The sequence below is a fragment of the Trachypithecus francoisi genome, unplaced genomic scaffold (genome assembly GCF_009764315.1).
Source record: "Trachypithecus francoisi isolate TF-2019V2 unplaced genomic scaffold, Tfra_2.0 Lachesis_group17, whole genome shotgun sequence".
Lineage (NCBI taxonomy): Eukaryota > Metazoa > Chordata > Mammalia > Primates > Cercopithecidae > Trachypithecus > Trachypithecus francoisi.
This window is the reverse complement of record NW_022681462.1, coordinates 70,209,049-70,225,942: the sequence shown is the minus strand read 5'-3', so window position 1 is coordinate 70,225,942 and position 16,894 is coordinate 70,209,049. Positions and strand designations below refer to the sequence as shown.

Sequence of the window (16,894 nt, the reverse complement as noted above, 5' to 3'; positions counted from 1 at the left end):
TCAGGTGATGGATGGCTGACCCTGGGCAAAAGGGCGAAGCCAGCAAAATGCAACTTTCATTCTACAAACATTCATTTAGCAACTATTGTACACCAAGCGCTATAATAATCTGTGGAAAAATATTGGCGAACAGGAAACAAGAACTTACTGTTCAGTGGGAGACAGAGACTTAACTCAAATATCAGACTCTAAGCAAGTGGTCTCCCTGCCGTGAGAGCCCCCCTTCTCCCTGTGATCAGACCTCTGAGCAGATTTTTGTTCTTTAAGGATAGCGTCCTGTTTCTCCCAAATGCATTTTTCTCTGGCATCCCTATTCCTGCAGTACTTTAAAATACTCAGTTTCTGCCTTTCCCTCCCTGGTCGACTGTTACTTGCCTGTCTCAGACTCCCTGACCCCTCCCTTACCCTTTCCTAACCTCAGTGCCACCGGATTGTCCTCCTTCTCCTGTTTTGCAGCCCAGCCCGGGTCAGGGTGGGGGACTGGAGGAGCCCAAGGCACTGCAGCAGAGGAAAGAAAAGACAACGATGACCCTCAGCTGGTCAGTCTGGTCACTGGGTTCGCCGCCGCCATGGCAATGAGACAGAGGCCACTCACCTGCTCTGGCCACGAGTGGCCCGTGGTTGATTTGGCCTTCGGCGGCATCACGTCTTATGGGTATTTCTTAATCAGCACTTGCAAAGATGGTAAACCTATGCTATGCCAGGGAGATACAGGAGACTGAATTGGAACATTTTGGGGTCATAAAGGTGCTGTTTGGGGTACAACACTGAATGTCACCAAAACAGTTACAGCAGCTGCGGATTTCACAGCCAAAGTGTGGGATGCTGTCTCAGGAGATGAATTGATGACCCTGGCTCATAAATACATTGTCAAATACATAAATATCCTGTGCATTTCACGCAGGATAGTAATTATTTGTTAACTGAGGGACAGGACAAACTGTTATGTATGTATGACTTGAACAAACCCGAAGCAAGACCTAAGGAAATGAGTGGTCACACTTCTGGTATAAAAACGGCTCCTATGGTACAGGGAGGATAAACAGATTCTTTCTGCTCATGACAAAACTGCTTGACTTTGGGATCATGCTACTATGACAGAAGTGAAATCTCTACATTTTAATATGTCTGTTAGTGACATAAAAATATATTCCTGAAATTTTGGTTATAACTTATGGACAATCTATTGCGTTTCATAGTGCAGTAAGTTTGAACCCAATTAAATCCTTTGAAGCTCCTGCAACCATCAATTCTGCATCTCTTCATCCTGAGAAAGAATTTCTTGTTGCAGGTGGTGAAGATTTTAAACTTTGTAAGTATGATCATCACCGTGGAGAATAATTCGAATCCCACAAGGGACACTTTGGTCCTATTCATTGTGTGAGATTTAGTCCTGAAGGAGAACACTATGCCAGTGGTTCTGAAGATGCAACATTGAGACTAGGGCAAACTGTGGTAGGAAAAACTGATGGCCTTTGGAATGTGTGCTTCCTGAAGAAGAGAGTGGTGAGCTGGCAGAGCCAAAGATTGGTTTTCCAGAGACAACAGAAGAGGAGCGAGAAGAAACTGCTTCAGAGAATTCTGATTACATCTCTTCTTCAACTCCTAATGTTAAGGCCTGAGGGTCAATCATATGACGCAGTTAGTATCCAACTTATGGATTAAAACGAGCAAGCAGAGAAAAGCATCAGCCTTCCAGAGTTACTCTCTGCTTAAGGCAGAAAGAGCAGTAAATAATGGGGAAAACAAATTAGCTCTAGTGCTGGAACAAAAAACTTGGTGTTACCTTTAAGTCAAAACTCAAGAGTATCAGATGAAGAGAGGTGGAGTTATCCTCTTGTAGTACAGTGGCCTGTTATCTTTTTAATGACTATATACAAGCCAACATCCAATTTCTCTCATTACAATTAGGGTTCTTGTAGCTGTTTATGTTATTATGGAGAAGAAAAATATATTGGCTTATTTTTCTGACTGTTTTCCTTAAAGCAGAATGCTTTTTTTAATTTTATTTTTTGCTTTAGTTGTAAAGAAGAGGGAATACATCATAAAGTAACTGGTTTGATTTCTCTTTCATTGTACACTGCTTCTGAACATCTAATTGTTTTCAGCTGTCTAAATAAAATGCCTCTAAAACAAACAAAAAAAATCTCCATTTACTGGGGGAAAGAAATCTATTGATTGATCACTCACCAATCCCATGTTACTTTTTTTCAAAGACATTTGCTTTTTAAGAAGGTCACCAAGAGAACAGCACCTTATCCCAGAGTCATACCTCTCGGGTAGCAGAATTTCTGTCACAGGGAGAAAATGGAAAAAATATATACATTTTAAAAATAGTGACAGTATTTTAATATCCCTTTCTATGGATGTAATATCACTTAATTTCATAACAGTCACCTGAAGTAGCTAATGATACCACATAGATAAGGATATAAAACTCAGAAAATTCTGGTGTTTTACACAAGATCACAGAGCCAAAAATAACAAAGTGAGACATGGACCAGATTCTCTGTTTCCCAAGCAGGGATCTTTCCACTGTACCACACACGCTTCCCTTGGCCACCCTTCGTTCACGTCTTCAGGTTATCGGCTGGCTTGAATTAGGGTGGACGTGGACTCCAATGGAATAGCAATTTTTTATGGGACTTTCCTTAATTCAAACAGATACCTTGGGAATTACTTTTAGTTTTCCTAGGTGATCTGCCAGAAGTATTTCTCCTTCTATTTCCCTCTGAACCTAGCTAACTTAAGCTCCCATCTAAAATTTTGAGGTGTCAGAGAGGAAGGGGATAGAGGCTTATGGAAACAGGTCGATGCCCCCAGAGTCCTTGGGCATTGTTTATGGATTGGCCTGTCCTCTCACCTTCCACCAACAGAAGAATCAGCCTCTGTTGTTAAGAACCTCCCTACCACCCCTCTGGTGGCCTTGGCCCAGCCCTGGCCATAAAAAGGGATTTCATATCATTAGCGACTTCCCCTTCACAGTTCATTAGCATGAAATGTCTTGGCAGCTGAAATGACAAAGGGGACTCCCTCCTCACCAGTGATTTCATGGGGAGAGACAGAAAATATTGCATCCTAAAAGCAGCCATCAGGCAGCTGTATCTGCTGCAGCCATCGGGCAGCTGTATCTGCTGCTTTTGTTTGTGGCTGTGACTCAATAGTGAGTTGAGATGCTGGAAAATGCTTGTAGCAGTCATCATCTGGCAACCAGATGGCAAGCTGGATTTAACTCTACATGGTAGATCTAGTGGATAAACTAGTTGAGTCTGGAAACCTAACTTTGTTCACATTACTGGCTCTGCTACCAAGGCTAAGCTGGACATGTGGGATAAGCTGAGGCACTCCAGATGGTCCCAAGGAGTTGTGATGTGTGTGCACATGTATAGACACACATATAAATATATACACACATGTATACATGTACACACACAGTCATCCCCGGTATACGAGGGGTATTGGTTCCAGACACCAGTGTATACCAAAATTCCCACATGCTCAAGTCCCACAGTAGGCCCTACAGAACTGTGTATATGAAAAGTTGGCCCTCCCTATACCCAGGTTTTGCATCCCTCAATCTGCATTTGCTTGAAAAAAATCCATCTATAAGTGGACTTGCATAGCTCAAACCTGTGTGTGTAGTTCAACAGTTAACTGTATACTTATATACATATAAACATGTATAAATGCATTTACTTTTTACTCAATATTTGTTGTCTCCCTCTCAAAGAAAATGGAAGATATAGTTGTGTTAGCCCCCTGAGCAAGTTGCAGTTGAGGTCAGACTATGACGTTCAAATATCTTTTCTAGAATAACTGAATATGGTTTCATGAGTTACAGCCAGAAAAAACAGAAGTTGAGAACAACAGTCCCCAAGGCTATTTCAAATGTGCACTTCTTTAAAGAACAAAAAGAATGAGTGACACTGTTAACCGAGTCTCGCCATTGATACCAAAGATGACACTCATAGCTCATGCTGTATGTTTGAAAATACCAGCATTGACCCACACTAAACTTGCAGATTTTCCTTCTGCCTTGGTCCTCTTGGTTTAACTATCATAAATATGCAGAGTTCACTCCAGCCTCACCTCTGCTTACTTACCAAGTAGAAATTGAAGGATAGAGGTGAAGGTGGTTTAGTATAGAATTCATTTCTGCCATTTGCCCAGGACAGTGCATTAAATACTCCCTAGGATGGACCACAATGAGCCATGATTCTGGTATTCACACTGTTGTATAATTTTCTCTCCTTGGTTATATGCTGAAGTTGACTTGCTTCTAATAAATGTGAAAAAATGATGAGATGTCACTTCAAGATTAGATCACAAAAAGATTGTGACTTCCATCTTCGGTGCACATTTGGGTGATATGGGTGCACATTTTCTTGTTCACTCTCTTTTGTTCTGTCTCTTACTCTCGCTTTCTCACTCCTGCTTTCTTTGTTCTCTCTTTCTGCGGGAAGTCAGCTACCCTGTTGTGATTTAGCCCAGTGAAGAAGGACCTGTCAATAATTGCATAAGTGAAATTGGAAACAGATTCCCTCCCTTTTTCTCACTCTCTCTGGCCTTCAGATGAGACCACAGCCCTGGCCAATAGTTTGCCTGCAACCTCAGTAGAGACCTTGACCCAGGAGCCCCCAGTTAAATTGTGCCTAGCATTTTGATCCATAGAAATCATGAGATAAATGCTTGTTGCCTGATGTCACCAAGTTTGAGAATCCTTTGTTAAGCAACAGTAAATAACCAGTGCAAGCATCAGTGGAAGATAAAGTGATTTCCCCAGTAACCATTGAAAGAATGAGCCAAGTAGTTACAGGACTCAGTGACCAGTATACTCACTTTATAAATGAATCTGGGTTTTGAAGAGGTGTTTTTCTAACCTGAAGTAGTGGAATCACCACATGTAACTCCGTGCGTGTAGGGACCTCATCAAACACATCTCTACCACTGGTTGGAATGGTTTATTAAGATGGTCCTGCCCAGGGTACTATTTAAAATTCAGAGGGGCAGGGCTCCACCCTGACTTGCTAAAATAGAATCTCTTGGGGCAGGACCTGGATCTGCATTTTGAGAAAATCACCCTGGTAATGTTGCTGTTTAGTTCAATTTGAAAACTACCAGAAAAAATAACCTCTCCAAGTCATCTTGTATATTGAATTTTATTATTCTTTCTGTGTTAAAGGGGGTTACAAATATAGTGCAGGTAACACATTTTGGAAACTGAGTCCTAGCAGTGGGCTTAGCATACTTGGGTGTTGTAAATGTGGGTGTGGTTTCAGCAACTTGCAGAACTGGGGAAATTGAGCAATACCCCAAAACTTACTTGAATTCCTGAATCTAATCAAAGTAGTAATGGATTTTAGCATAATTCCATGAATGGCTTGTTTTCTAATAAAACGAACAACAATGTATTACTCAAACTGAATATTTTCTGAGACGTCATGGTATGGGGAAGAAGACATTGGGATTAGTGTCAGAAGAACTGTGTTTAGGTGCTGGCTCCTCTGCTTGGCACGTATTTGACCTTGAACAAGTAACTAAGTTCTATTTCTTCCAGTCTAGTTTGAATGGATTTACACATATGTTTTTATATTACCATGATCATACTATTACGTAAGTTTTTATCCTGCTTTTTTCACTTAACAGTACATTCTGAATGTTTTCTCATGTCATTAAAAGTTTTCAAAAATATAATTTTAGGGGCTCCATAATATTCCATTGTGTAGGAGTATCATAACCACTTCCTGTGGTTAAATATTTGTTATATCCAAGTTCTTACCATTATAAAAAACATTGTGAGAAACATATTTGCGTACAAAATTTGTCTACATTTCTTAGAAGGAAATCTCAGAAATAAAATTACTGCATCTAAATGTATGAATAATTTTCCTGAGACACATTGCAAATTGCTCTTCAGAGAGGCTTAACCAACATGTACTTTTATCAGCAGAAAGAGAATTTTCATTTCAATGTCAGCATAACCTTGCCAGCATAAAGCATTATTTTTTAAACGTTGTTAATTTTATGATTTATATATCCTTGCTAGTTTGATGGTCAAAATATGTCTTCTTGTTTTAATGTGTACTTTTTATCATGCTACTCACATTAAGTACTTTTCCGACATTTAGAACTGAGACTCCTCATTGGTAAAATGAGAAAAACAACCCTACTCATAGGGATATTGGAAAAATTTATGAAATGGTTATTTTAAATACTTCTTATGAATGCAATTATATGGTATATTCAAAGATAAAACTCTTATGATCTCAATTTAGTTGATAGCTATTTATATAAAGACAAATCAATCTCTCATGGGACATGGAGTTGAGGGTAAATCCCCTCCAGCTCCTTCATCCCATGCATTTCCGTGTCATGTAATTAGAGTTCAGTAGCATTAAGAGCTGTAATGAAGGGAACTCAAATAAGTGACAAATGGACCCAGCAGCCTGCATAGTTATCTCCACATTGTTACTCTCAGTAATGGTAGGTGTTGGGGGTGGGATGACTTGGTCAACTTTATGTTACTTTGGGGCTCCAGTTACTTAACAGCAACTTTCCATAGCCACTTCCTTCCTCTTTACCAGCCAGGTCCCTGAGTCATTGCTCAACTGTAGGTCCCAGCAGCAGTTAGCTCTCTTGAAGCAAGAACCAAGATATTGCCCCTTTCTGAATACCCTAGGAACTTGTCTGCCTCATGTAGAAACTGCTTGATTTCAATAGAATGAGAGCATGCACCAAGAGAAAGCTAGAATTCCCAGAATCCTTCTTCCTTTCCTTTCCTTCTTTCCTTTCCTTTCCTTTCCTTTTTTCTTTTCTTTTCTTTTCTTTTCTTTTCTTTTCTTTTCTTTTCTTTTTTGACAGGGTCTTGCTGTCGCCTGGGCTGGAGTGCAGTGGTATGATCCTGCCTCATTGCAACCTCTGCCTCCCAGGCTCAAGCTATTCTCATGCCTCAGCCTCCGAAGTAACTGGAACTAGAGGCACATGCCACCATTCCTGGCTAATTTTTGTATTTTGGGGGAAAGACAGGGTTTCTCCAGGTTACCCAGGCTGGTCTCGAACTCCTGGGCTCAAGTGATCTGTCTGCCTTGGCCTCCCAAAATGCTGAGATTACAGCCATGAGCCTCCGTGGCTGGCCCAAAATTTCTATATTAACTGAATGACTTATATATTATTGTTCATTTAACTTAATTCTCTCACTTATTTGAAAAGAAAAATAAAGAAATAAAAACAAAATTATGATAAAGGCCTGAAAACACAGGGAGAATTTTTCAACAAATTCAATGTAAAACATTCAAGATGTTAAATAATATATGGTTTTCAAAAGAAAAATATGGTGGATTTAAATATAATCAATGTTCAGTCTGACTATAACTTTGCTATTAGAGACCTGGAATTAAGCCTTCCTTTTTTCCAGGAACTCTGTCCTCTGTGCCTGGAGGCTGCGAAGAAGTGGAAGTTGCAAGGGGAGACTCTGTTCTTTCTTATTTATAATTAAAAAATAAAAAGGGGGATTTGGGAACCACTTGTACCAGTGCCTATAAACCCACAGTAAGGAATTTTGCCCTAGTAGCTTTAAACAGACTATCCTTTTTTCTTCAAATTTATGGAGCAACTTTAAAGGCATTTTGTGTACATAATTATGCAGTCTGTGTTTTAATTCATTGGGAGTTCTGGCTGAGTATGGACTGCAAAGTTAGACATTTTGGGTTCAATTTTCTTTGGTATATCTGTCCCAGATATTACTTTATTTTATTTATACAACCTCATGATGTGTCTATAAACTTGCTTTTTTATCATCATCATTCTGAAATCTCATGCAATAAATAGTGGTTGTGGGGCGGCAAGGGGAAAGAAAATAGCCTCTTAACCTTTTTCAATAAGAGAGATGTCATTTTGTCCAGAAGGGCAGCTCATCTATTACTGTCTCCTTTCTGATGACCAGAATTACACAATGAGGCAACTGCAGCCCCCTAGAAGTGACAGTGTCTGCAATGCTCAGGAAGCATTTGCCAGAGAAGCCTGTATCCATCATCCCACCTACAACTTGGGTTTATAAAATTGGAGCTCTGGTCAGGTGACCCTGGGTTTACCACAGTACAATGTTCCCCCAGCTCATAGTTGGTTTGGAATGACCATGACCACTGAAAACTGAGGGTACCCCAGATGAATCACAGTAGAGAAAAAGGCAACAAGGGATTCACCAGTTTGGAAATGGCCATTTCTAATCTTAATGTTCCATATATGGCAACACCAAATCCTTTGGAATGGGATGAACACAGATAAGGCCTGTGCGTTCCACCTAAGCATTCTTCCTGCTGCAAGCTCTCTGGCCAGTGGTAGGGCATGCAGCATTGCTCTCTCCCACTTTATTATTTTAAATGCTATTCATATTAAGGAATAATAATAACTAATGTTTATGGGAGCTTGTTAAATGCTAGACAGTGAGGCATGTTGAGGATTAAATGAGATGATGTCCAATGCCTCATTGAGGTAAGTGTTGTCACAGTCTCACTTGTGAGGCTAGTAGACTGGATCTCAGAGGTCAGATAACTTTCCCAGACACTGGTCTAGGAATGGGCTCAGCTGGAATTCAGACACAGGCAGGCAGACCCCAGGGTCCCTGCTCCTCCCCACTGTGACTGCTGTAAGTGGTACAGACCTGTATTCTGGGCACAGGCATTAAATGGTCACAAGACTATGCTCAGTCTGTCTCACTTTTTATCAGGGAGTGAAGGAAAAGGTATCCAATCTATATAGGGAGATGCCCTGCAGATAGCAAGGCCAGCACTTCATGTCCAATCTTTCAGAGCTTTGTCAGACAGTTGAGTTTCCCTTTCTAATGCTGTGACTGGGATGAAAAGGCAAAACAAAAATAATTTAAAATATAGTTATTTCTTTCCCTACTTGGCCCAAAGGAAAGGTTCCATGGGAAGTTGAAAAACAGATGGTCCAGGGCAAAAATCAACACGTTTGACATCCAGGATTAAAAACCAGATGGTGCTAAACGATCTTTAGAAGCCTCTAGCGGGGTTCAAAGAAATTGCTCAAACTCCATGTATCTTTCCATGAAGGCAAGTAGACTTAGTCATACGTGATCTCATGCTCTGTGGCCAGGTTCTCCTCCACCCAAAATTGTTCCCTGGGATGGCATCAAGCTAAGCACTTTGGGAAAGGAATGGGACCTTTTAGGCCACCAAGAACAGAGGATCCTAACATCTTATGGCTTTAATCAATGCAGTTGTTTCACTGAGTTGACCGATCAGATTAGGCACCTGCCTCTAATCTTCTCAGGGAGGTCAAGGCTCATAGAAAGCCCAGCATCTGAGGAAAATAAATGTTGTTTTTAGTATGTATGCTGTTAAAGTCCCAGCACATAAACCTCCAGAAGTCACACTTCTCCAACACCAGTCAGATGTAGAGGCATCTGAATAACGGCTCTTGTAGGGAACCCTGTTCCTGCTTCCTGTTCTTCAGCTGCTTGGAAAACATTGCTGGAACACTGGGATCCACTGAGGGAGATTCTTCCCGAAGTGCCCTGTGTCCCAGACTGTGACTTTTCTAACCAGCATGGACACAGTTGAAATCTAAGCTCCGCTGCATCTGCTGCTGCCATGATAGAAACACTGGCATAGCACGTGCTAGATAGCAGGCCCTGGTCTAAACCAGTCATCTATGCCAAAGCATTTTATCATCACAGTGAGCCTGGGGGGAGGGTATTCCTTTGAGGGGACTGATTGGTGGAGGTTAAGTAAGTTGGCCAAGGTCACTCAGGTGGTAAAGGGTGTATTAGTTTCCTGTGGCTGCCATAACAGAGTACCACAAACTGGGTGGCTTAAAACAACAGAAGGTTCTCATAGTTCCATAAATAGCCCAGATGTCCAACACCAAGGCATCAGCAGGGCTGAGCTCCCTCCAAAAGCCCCAGGGAAGTGTCCTTCTTTGCCTCTTCCAGATTCTGCTGGCACCAGGCATTCTTTGGCCTGTGGCAGCCTCCCTCCAGTCTCTGCCTCCATCTTTACTTAGTCTCTCTGGGTCTGCATCTTCTTCTGTCTCCTATAAGGAGACACTTGTCATTGGATATAGGACCCACCCTGATACCAGGATGTTCTCATCTCTGAGAGCCTCAATGTAATTACATCTGCAAAGACCCTTTTGCCTAATAAAGTCACATTCACAGGTACTAGGGATTAGGAGATACACATATCTTTTGGGGACCACCATTCAGTTCACTACAGCTGAGCAGCTGGGATTTGACTCAAGCAGTCCAGCTCCAGCATGTGGCCTCCGACCATCACGCCACGCTCTCTGATGTGGTTACTTTTCACAGGTGTCAGCAAAATGCCTGCTCAGTGATCTGAAATGTTTTCACAAATCATCACAGAGCTGAAATGCTCATTTTTCTGTGCTGCTACTCTGTCCATGTTCCAGAAAGGCAGCACATTAAGTCTACACCACATCACGCATACCCTGACAGATGGAGAGAACATCGGCAAATCAGGTTGCTTTGTAAAGAAAACAGAATCCAACTTTGCAAATGTTAAAAGCTTGTATATTTTCAAAATTTCAAGCAAAAGTAGAAAACCTCATTACCTCAGATCACAGTTGACAAAACCACCATTGACAAAGAATTATCCTGCATGCAATGAAAACCTGATTTAAGGCAGTGATTGTCCAAAACATGGGTGTTAGGTCACTACCCGGACATCAGCAGAGTTGAGGGTTCTACCCTAGTTCTTTTTTGATGAGGGAAAACATTATTTTTAAATGAAGCCTGCCACTTCAGTGTAGAAAACATAAAGCTGTGGACAATCACCATTGTCATTTAAAGGGTGAGCTGTATTTCTTCTGAAGTAAAGTGATGAGTCCAGGCAGCACCCTCACTCTATCAGATATGATTTGAAACAGCTGAAAAACCTCTGACAATAAGATTTTAGGACAGAAATGCTGCCAGGGCTCAAAGTACAGTTCAGAAGAATAAAAAGAAAGTAAACAATGCCAAAGGCCAGACGGACAAAAGGAAAATTCTTACTTCGTTTGTTCTCATGAAATACCACAGAAAAATAATCTGTTAGGCAGCTCTTCTGGAGTCCAAGTTCTTGTGCCGTGCTCGTCTCTTCTTTCTGTTAAAGCTCGGTGCTTTGCAAGCTGTTGTTAAATTGCTTACAGGGATGGATGGGGCCAAGATGGTTTTCAGTCTAAAGACTGTCACTGGAGAGTCTCAAGGCAGATTCTGAAGGCCTTGAATCACCTGAGCCTGGCCAGATGGATTCTTCCTTTCACTGTTGTGACCATTACTTTGGTGTCAGACCCCTATGGGAGAACTGAGTCCAAGACCAGAATCCTCGTGCCTTTCACAACTTCAATTAGCCAAGAGCATGGCACAGAGCAGAGGTGTTGGTGAGAGAAAACAACACACAGGTGAAAAGCCTCTGGATTAGGCATTTCAAACAAGAGGCACTCATTTTGCCCAACACCCAGGGTTGTCCAATAAACAAGCCAGAAACTCAACCAGGTGATGACGGAACAAGGAATGGATGAGTGACAAACTGGGCTGTTGATTCTGTTGTAACTGAGGCTTGACTGTATTAACAAGCATGCAGTGATTAAACAGACCAGCACCAGAATTTTACCAGCTACCTTGAAGCCTGCTGACTGACACTGTCCCTGGAGCCCCTGTTATAATGAGGTCCTTCTGATAACTTACTCCCTTGGATAGAGTCCAAGAGAGACACGTGCCCTGTGGAATTCCGCACTGTAACCAGTCATGCTTCAGAGAGATTCCAGAATAATGATGGTATTGCTTATTTAGGTTGACGGTTATCTGCTCCTCCTCCTCCAGATCCCTGCCAGTCAAGGGAAGGGCATCTCATTGGTGTCAGATGACAAGGGTCTTGTTCCCTTTACTGGAATAAGCTTTTCATGTCATACAGACTCTGGAAGTCCTGAAAAGCCATCTCTCTTGGCCTTTACTTAAAGAAAGAAAGTATCAGAACCTGCCACAGCAGTGGGGACAGCTGGAGCCGGGGGTTACTATTTGCCCTTGTTACTATTCTTGGAGGCTTTTAGGGAAATGTCCAAAAAGCTCTTTATGGCTCTTGCAATTAATTCTGAAATTCTGGTTGTCACTTGTGGGTAGAAACATACGGTTTACAAATGGGTTGATGATTATTATTTCAAGGAAAAACTAAAACATTACAATGAGAGTTATAACATAATGGTGGGATAGTATAAATAGGGAGAGAATTTGTAGTGTTTTCTTGTTCGTTTTGTTACATTAATAGACAGCTAGGGGGAAATAGCCTTCTATGGGGGAACCGATGGGATTTTTTTAAGATTTATTTATTTACACACCTCTTTTTTCCCATCTAAGTTATAAACTAATTCAGAGATGGACAAAGAATAAGGTAAAGGAAGGTCAAAATATTACCTTGGGCAGGGCGCAGTGGCTCACACCTGTAATCCCAGCACTTTGGGAGGCCAAGGCAGGAAGATCACTTGAGTGCAGGAGTTCAAAATGGCAACATAAGAAGACTGTCTCTCCAAAAAAGAAAAATAAAAAGAAAAGAAAAGAAAAGGAGGTGAGGTGGCACATACCTGTAGTCCCAGCTACATGGGAGGCTAGGGTGGGAGGATCACCTAAGCCCAGGAGGTCAAGCCTGCAGTGAACTGTGGTCACACAACTACACCACAGCCTGGGTGACAGAGTAAGACCCTTCCTCAGGAAAAAAAAAAAAAATTAAAAAAAAATTACCTCAGTTCGTGAGAACAGCAAAAATGTGTGGCATGACTAGCTCCATTCCCTGGAATTAGGAAATATCACCACACTTATGGTCAATCTTACAAAACTTAAGCCTTCCCACTGAGGGAGGGGCCCATAGTAGAAGCTGGCTTCTAATGAAAAGGGAGGGAGGAAGGGAGGGAGGGAGGGAGGGAGGGAGGGCCTGGGCTTCCTGTGCAGATTCATTTCCCTTGGTCACCAGCAGGTCACTCACCCCACCTCCATGGGCATTAGCCATGAGGCAAGAAGTAAGTGGAGTTTAGAAAAAAATCCTTGTTTCTGGAAACCAGAGAGGAGGGAGACAAGGTTCACTCAATGAGTAGGAACTTCAATAGTTAAATGTATCTTCCTGCAACAAACATCCATGTAATTATTTGAGGCCAGAACAAATTCTTCATGGTGTTTCTTTAGGTGATTCCTCCAAGGGAGGCCTGTGGTATGCGGGGGATTTTCACCAAGACCAGCGTTCTCAGGAGTCTAGAGGCTTATCCGCCCTTAGAGGATTGGAAGATTTAGATCTGATTCCACAAGCTGCTAGTCCAGTCCTCTAAGGCTCAACTCTGCTAGGGATCCATACCATGAAGGCAGTCCTTCACCTGAGTTTGCTTTGGAGTCTGACACTTTTCATTATGGACATCAGTGATTCACAGCCTGATTGTACTTAGAATCACCCAGAGGGAGCTTTTAAAAAGTATTGGTGCCCAGGCCCCTCCTCAAACCAAGAAAACTGAGGACTGTGTGGGCGAGCCTGGACATGGATGGCTTCACAAAGCTCTCCAGATGAGTCTAACGTACACCCCGGCTTGAGAAGCATGGAATGGCAGTTACAGAAGCCCAGGTTGGCAGCTGTCTCAGGCAGGCAATGTAGAATGGCAGTTAAAACTGTTAGCTCTGGAGAAGAATCCTGATCCCACTCCTTACTGCATGTTGGTTAAGTTACTTAACATTCTTAGTCTCCCCAGGGTGACCAAGTCCATCCGTAAAAGGAAATCCACTCCAGTAAGTGAGTTGAAGCCTTGGTCTTCAGCATTTATGATGGTCAACCCGAGAAGGTTCCTTTTGTTTGATCTCACCCTTCGTGTCTGTTGCAAATGGCAATGAGCCAGAACTCTGCCATGCAGATGCTTGGGTTATGCCCATGCCAGACAGTCCAGTGTGACTCAGGCTCAATCAAAACAGAAAATACCATCCTAAAGTCAGGGGCTGGATTTCCCCTGCCAAAATATTCAACTCCCATGGTATAATTTTTTTTTTTTTGCTTATTCAATTCATATTTTGAATTCATATTATGAATTAGTTGAGTTTTTAGATATGCTTACTTGTTGGTCCATGTCACAGCTATCTAGCCTGTAAGGACCATTTCTTCTTGCTCTTGCTCTTGAGAAAATCACACACTGCTGCTTAGTTAATAAATAGTTCTTGATTATGGAAATAATTATGGCCTTGGAAGAATTCTGTTTATATAAGCAAGAACTCTTAGGCCTTAATCTTACAACTGAAAGGGATCATAGAGACCCAGGTCTTCAAGTGGAAGGGAAACTTGCCTAGGGCCACACAGGCACTCAGAGGCAGGCCCAGATTTCACTGTTCTCTCTCCAAGTCCATTTTTCTTCCGTCTTTATCATGTTGCCTCCCTATACAACCCCCTAAACTACTGCTCTTTCTTTTCTAAATCCATTTTATTCTGATTTCTTTTTCTGCCACAAATGTTCCAAATTTATGAAGAAAGAAAATGGAGAAAATATTTGAGTATACATTTCTGGTTTCCATGCTTAGATTGCTTCGGAGGATTAGTTTTATTGTTCCAGCTTGTTTCTCTATCAGTTTAAAGGGCAAAACAATTTCCACACTTCTGAAGCAGCAACAGGTCAGTCCTCTGCCATCCTCCCCCATGGCCAGGCAGAGCCAACTGCAGTCCATGGGTGCCTTCCACCACCTTCTTCCCTGGGATGGAGCCAGACAGACCTGCAGAGGGACGACCACTCAGGTTGGGCAGCCAAGGCAATACCTGTCATCGCTGTAATAGGCTTGAAGCCCAGTGTCCTTCACTGCCAGCCTTGATGGCTTTAGGTGTGAAAACTCTCCTGACAAAGGAGGCTCTCACAGGCTCCAGTCATGGGAGCCCTACTGCCAGGATTTCAGGAAACTAGGGTGAAATGGGCAGAACAAGAGTTTGTCCAACAACTGAACAGGACAGGAGGTTCCCACTGCTTGGAAATCTATCTGTGTGTTCCAGAGACGTGCAGAACAAAGACCTGGTTATTTTGGCAAGAACAGGAAAGTTTAGATTATCCTTTTCCACCCCGTGAAAGTGGCCACCTAAGATGTGAGTGTTGAAGGAACATCTGTTTTAACACTAACAGAGCCTCCGTGAGGGTCTCACCATGGTCTTCACTTCGCAGACATAGCACAAGCAATAAGAGAGCTGCAGCTGTTGGATGCATACATAGTTAAAGACTTTGCCTCTCCTTTTTATCTCAGTGTTTGCAACATGACAGTGAGCACCGAGTGTTCTCCAATGGGCTCTGTTCCTTTCTGCTCCCACCAGCAGCTCTGAAGTTTCATGTAAGACCACATGTTGCCTCCTTAAGGTGATTTTTGGAGAGGGCATTTGGGAAATGACAAAATCAAAATATTCAGCATGAGCCTTTGCACATCTTTCATGCATTGGGTGCCCGAGATGATAGAATTGGATCTGGAGGTATATGCTATGTGTAGAACAGCTTTCCCCATCTGGAGTCCAGGTGTGCAGGTTCACCCCTGAGTCCCAGACATAGGTATCAGTGAGTAGTGAGAGTAAGACAAATCCATCTCACCTACCCTTGTTCCATAAAAATGATTTTACCCCTTGAGGTACAAGGTCAAGAACAAATTGTATTCGTAGATCAAGTTTCACAACAATTGAGCATTTGAACACGCTAAGAAAGATGGGATTTTGTAACTCATTGTTGAAAGGCAATGTGGCATAGTGGTTAAGGGTTTGCATTCTGAAATTAGAGAGACTAATTCTGAAATTAGAAATTTGTTCTCTCTGTGACCTTAGGAAAATAATGCAATTTGTCCAAACTTCAGTTTCTTCATCTATAAAATAAAGATCATTATAATTCCTACCTAGAAGTAATGGTGTAGTGATTAAGAAGGAGATCACTTGTGAAAAACATAAAATACAAGGCCACTCACGTCATGAAAATACAATTCACTGGATACTATCATTATTATCAATTTTAGAGGCACAGACTTCCTTCTAAATAAAACTCCTTTCCAAACACTTACATCTACAGCCACTCATTCTATCTTCTCCCACTGTTAGAATGTCCTTATCTTAAGACAAAATCTCACTACCCTTGTTTTCTGGTCTTTTAATTTGTACCTACTTTTTGAAACCACATGGAAAAATTCAAATCCCTTTTTGTAAAGGCAGTGACTGGGCCACTGTTTTGCACAGCTCAAAGGGACACAGTTCACACTATAATCTGTGTCAGTGGCACCCCCTGGTGTTCACCCCACTGGAGAGGTGAATAGGGAGGATAGAGGGGTAGAAGTGCTGTAGACAGGCTGGACATATTCTTTTCCATGAAAATCCCTGGTGAAGTAAGGATCACACCAGTGTACTACCTTCCCCAAACAAAACAGCTACAACTCTACCAACACTTCTTCATAGGACATGATCTCACATCAGAGCCCACTGTGCTTTGACCACGTTTTTCTGAAAGTGAGGTGCTCAGAGCTAAGTCAACATTTTGGGTGAAACATGACCAGGGCCCAGGAGAGCAGAATTCAACCTCCTTCATTTTTCTACATACCATAATTAGGATGCTACTGTGATACAAGGTAATCTTACAACTGAATTCCTAGAGCAATTATGTTCTGAGCAACAGGCTTGGTTTTTAATCATACGTTGTCGTATAATATCACTTCACTTGTCACGAATTGTTACTCATTTCACTTTATATAAGTGAACTATATATGTATGTGTGTGTGTGTGTATGTGCCTGTGTGTTTCTTCATACTGTCTATGTTGGGAGTTCCCTGAAATATATGTTTTTCGACATTTTAATGACTCCTGTTAAATCTAGCACATTTCTGGGACCATAAAAATGAATCTAATTTGAATAT

The 16,894-nt window shown here is 41.9% G+C and overlaps 1 long non-coding RNA gene and 1 pseudogene across 3 annotated transcripts in view; one reads left to right on the top strand and one right to left on the bottom strand.

Moving 5' to 3' along the window:
* Positions 1–12,878, bottom strand: part of LOC117062455 — a 37,147-nt gene extending 24,269 nt beyond the window's left edge. For 2 of the 3 annotated variants that reach the window (XR_004428383.1, XR_004428382.1), the window contains exons 1-2: positions 12,428–12,583; positions 2,191–2,291 (exon numbers count right to left, since the gene is read on the bottom strand). This is a non-coding gene — a long non-coding RNA (uncharacterized LOC117062455). Of the gene's footprint in view, positions 1–2,190; positions 2,292–12,427; positions 12,584–12,751 lie in introns of those variants that run through there. The other variant, XR_004428384.1, reaches the window with a different exon arrangement.
* Positions 536–2,137, top strand: LOC117062453 (annotated as a pseudogene).
* Positions 12,879–16,894: the final 4,016 nt, after the last annotated feature.